We start from the raw sequence: 4,959 nt of genomic DNA, 5'->3' as shown, positions 1-4,959 counted from the left end.
ATTCCCACTCCTGTCCTTCCTTTGCCACCACCACAGACTTAAAGAGAGAGTGAGAGAGTGCCAATGTTAAAATGAGTGGGTGTGGATGAAACTGTTAACCCAAACTCACAAGCATGTGAGCATGTCAATGGGCAGGATTCAGGAAGTCCTTCTGTTATTCTTTTGGAAGGAATTTGCTAGGGACCATCGCACAAGCATGTCAATGGGCAGGAAGTCCTTTTGTTATTCATTTGGAAGGAATTTGCTAGGGACCATCGCAGAAGGCATTTTGCGGATGGTCTTTTGCATGAGAGATCAGCCACATAGGCTCACTTTTCAATAAATTTTGTTTTTATTCATGAGGTGGATGCTCTCTCATGCAATACACCGTCCACAAAATGCCTTCTGCAATGGTCCCTAGTAAATCCTTTTTTTGCATTTGATCATTTTCTTGAGATAGGAGTATTTTGGTTATTTTCATTGAAATAGGAGAAGTGACATTATTTTCTCACTAGACATGAGCGTTTTCATCATTTCTTCTACTAGTATTTTTCGTCATTTCGAACAGATATGTATTTATGTCATTTCATTGAGATATTGGTACTTCATTTTATATTAGATGTGGGTATCATGTTGGCCCCAATTGAATGGATCGATTATGCAATGTTGAATGCATAAGAGCAAGATAAGGGAGCTTGGGAGATACATGGCTAAAGGGCCTGTATATAGCTCCTAGGGCTGCACACGGTTCGGTTCGGTTCGGTTTAGGGGGATTTCTGGAACCGAACCGATGCCATCGGTTTGGAAGAATTCCAAACCGTAACCGAACCGTTTGGGGGGTAGAACCGAACCGAACCAAACCGGTTTTGACCGGATCGGTTCGGTTCGGTTCACGGTTTATCCGAATCCAAAACACAAGGCAAAAATGGCTGCAAATGTGACAAATCAAAATCAAAATCTTCTTGGAAACCAAACAATTTATGAACAGTGTAAATGTAAAGGGCTGCAATGCATAGTTTTCAGCGTGAAATTCATGATATTTTATATTTTTCGCCCCTTTATTTAGTTGGGACACCCATTTGGTCCTCTTTCCAGTCAAAGATACACTAGATTTGGGTGTGCCAAGTAAAGAAAAGGGGCTGATATATGTGTATTTTTCGCCCCTTTACTTACTTGGACACCCATTTGGTCCTCTTTCCAGTCATAGATATTAGATGTACTAGATTTGGGTGTGCCAAGTAAAGAAAAGGGGCTGATATATATGATTAAATAAATAAAACAAAAATGGCAAAAATGCCATCGGTTCGGTTCGGTTTTTCCGGTTCAAAAATTTCTAAACCGTGACCGAACCGATCCAATCGGTTTATGAATAACGGAAACCGCGACCGAACTAATGGCACTAAAAACCGAACCGAACCGAACCGAAATGCCCGGTTCGGTTCGGTTTATCGGTTTAGACGGTTAAATGTGCAGCCCTAATAGCTCCACGAAAATAAGACTTTTACATATCAAAACAACTTATAAGTTACTTGATGTTATTTTCTTTTTTTTCTTAAAATCTCTAGACTTCTTCTCCCTTGAACTTTTACCTTGAAGCTTTACTCTTTAAGCTTACCTTTGAAGCTTCTCTTTTAAACTTACAATCTCTACATAATGACTTCGTACTTATAGACACGAAACACTCCTAAAATAGTTAATTACATTAAATACTTTGTTGTAGTCCTCATGAGTCCTTTGATAATCTAGCATGGACATTAAGAGTTCTAGGAAACATACAATGACTTTTACATTTTCCACATCTAATAACTATCATAGAATACCATGATGACTTTTCATAAAATAATAAACATTAATTGATAAATTATTTTGATTTACAATTTCCAATATAACTTAATTAGTTTCTAAGAGATAAGTTATCTTCTCAACTAGATATATGTACCCTAGTCATTTTCCATCATATGGGTATTTTTCATTTTCGTTGAGATAAAAGAGTATTTTTGCCCACATGAGGAATGATAGAATGAAGGGCGTCCTTGCAAAAATCAAATACAAGGGCGCTGCAATTGGTTGGTTTCGGCAAAAAACATTTATGGCAAAAACGTTTCCGTACTCTTTTTGCCCATCATAAATGCTTTTCGCTGAAACCAACCAATAGGAACACCCTTGTATCTGATTTTTTTGCAAGGGAGCCCTTCATTCTATCATTCCTCCTATAATAATCTATAATATATACAACCATGTTTATTTCCATTGTCATTCGATTACTCTCCAAGAATAAATTTTATTGGGCAACCTTTTAATTATACCTCATGTTTTATTTTGAGAGGGTGGGGCCTAACACTTTATACCCAACCCAAGCATAGCATGGGTGGAGGCCACCGTTTTTTACTTGATATGGTGACCCCCTATTTTACACCTCAGGCTATGATGGGTGGGGCTCAACATTTTATAATCATGCCTAACATGAGTGGGGCACACCATTTTACTCCTCATACTTTGATGTGGTTGGCCCACCATCTCCACCCAAACCCATGTGATGGAGTATGAAAGAGGTGACACCAATCACCGGCCGACACGTGGCACTAAGGCAAAAGCTGGGTTACACAACAAAGATGGGGGTAAGCAAGTAATTATGCCCCAAGATAAAACCTTAAAGCTTACACTGCCCAATCACAGGTTGACACCTGTCCAAGGGTAAAAAGGTAATCCAATACCTAAGTCCCCACTATAAATAGCCCGCATAAAGCAAAGGTAAGGGATTCGAATCCCAAAAAATTACTATTCACAGCTTTGGTTTCCCTATTTGTGTCCGTTAATAACTTAAGCATCGGAGGGCCTATCCGGAGCTACCACTCCGGGTTGGTCGTCTGACCTTGTGTTCCTCTGTGCAGGACATAATTCCTTTGCTGGCTCAGTTACCAAAACACTCCAGATCAGCTCTTCTGCCATTGCCTCATCTTGTTATCAATTTTGAGCGTAACACCATGCATAGGGTGGGGCCTACCATTTAACATCTCATGTTATTGATGGGATGGGACCAACGTTTAACTTTACCCTTAATGTATTGATGATGTGGGTCCACCATGCATCTCTATCCTAACCTATTCATTAGGAAGGGCCCCACCATTCTGCACCTCATGTTTTCATGATGGTGTAGGGCCCATCATATAACACCCCTACGTAGCATGGGCCGAATACTAGTGATGTTATAATGATCAACCTCTAAACAATGGTAGCCATATCATATCACAACCATGATACAGGGTTTATATTAATCGGGTTCAATGATCTAAGTAGGCCACCATGGCTCATATCAATCACCACCGGTCTTGCTCTAGTTGGATGGCCCCACCCCTCTGATCAAGATGACAAAAATATGTGTTTTATAGGGTTTTTCAAAAAAAAAGATCCAACATTTGCTTGTTTGCGACCTCTGATCGGAACCTCCATTTGGCATGAGAATATGACTTGCTATGTCGCATGTACTTGCCCATCACATCGATGGTCTCGAATTCCCACATGGGTATGTAATCCAATGTCCGAGAACGTGATTTATTCTGATATGTCATATTAGAACGAGATGGTACAATAAGAACTATTCGGGTCACTATTCCAATACATGGCACCTCATGAAAGCATTGTTCGGCCTATTGGTGCAGCTTGGGTCGGGTCGGGTTGAGCTGTTGTGAAAAAAATGAATAGGAATCAACCCGAACCTGAACCCGACCCGATTTTAAGGGAAAAGCTCAACCTGAATTCCCAAAAATCAACCCGAGTTGCACCAACTTTGGCCCATTAATTAGGTATTTGGTACGTCGGGAAAGCATTGTTCGAATAACTCCATCACGTGTTTCCAAATACTCGTAATTTCATTTTTCTTATTTATTGTTTTAATTTGCTATAAAACTATGGATTTGTTGGGATGTATTTCTTTATTTCTTCTCAATTCCCAGCTCCCAACCCTGCCAAGAATCTCATCGAATTGAGCCGTTAATAAAGATTTTTTGGAAATGTAATTTTTGCAGTCCAAAACGAAATAGAATTGTGGATGGGATCATGCAATTCGGGTCGCGGAACATGAGCATTTGGTATTTTAATTAAAGCTAAAATGAAAAAAAAAATGCCCATCTTTAGCATTCTAAGTAGACCTCTTTGAATATCTTAAATAATACATAAGGCTAGTGTGGTAGAAACTAAAACCTAAAGAATTAGCACTTAAAACTTTCAACCTCTTTGGATAATATAATAAGAAAAATACTAATGGATTTTTCAAAGTTTAGAAAACCCATCCCAATTTGATCCTTCAAGAAAGCAATGAAAGTCCCATGCATAGGTAACTGCCACCCCCATAGCATGGCCTGACTCCCATTGCTTGTGCAAATGTCTGCATAGCAAATGAGATTAGTGTTCTCATTCCTACCTATCAGGCCTATCAACAGACTTAGTTTAGATAAAAGTCTAGATCAGATCCACTCATGTCTCTAGATCACGATCCGGTCATATCCTAATTGGTCGAATCCTAATCAGAGAATTCCTTAGAATCTACTTTTAGTGTTTGGGTCATGATCCTAATTAGAATCTATTGTTGGTGTTTGGGTCATGATCTATTTCTAATCGGATCATGATTATCATGATCCTAATTGGTCGAATCCTAATCAGAGAATTCCTTGAAATCTACTTTGTTGGCATGCTTTGTATTTTGTTAGGCATGACCGCATGATTAGGTGCCTAACATTCTTTCCCATAGATCATGGGAGGGATTGATTAGGTGCCTAACATATTTTGGGATCAACGACCCTCCCATGGTCGTTGATCATGAGAGGGATTGCCTAACATATTTTGTTAGGCATGATTAGGTGCCTCACATTTTTTTCCCATAGAAATTTGGGTTGTTGATCATGGGAGGGATTGATTCTGATCCACTAGCTAGTATGATCATATGAGGTAGTGTGGTGATTGGAGGAGATCGATCATGAGCAG

This window comes from Tasmannia lanceolata, unplaced genomic scaffold (genome assembly GCF_043159265.1).
Source record: "Tasmannia lanceolata isolate RefF3 unplaced genomic scaffold, GAP_Taslan_0.1 ptg000003l, whole genome shotgun sequence".
NCBI lineage: Eukaryota > Viridiplantae > Streptophyta > Magnoliopsida > Canellales > Winteraceae > Tasmannia > Tasmannia lanceolata.
This window is presented reverse-complemented; position numbering follows the sequence as displayed.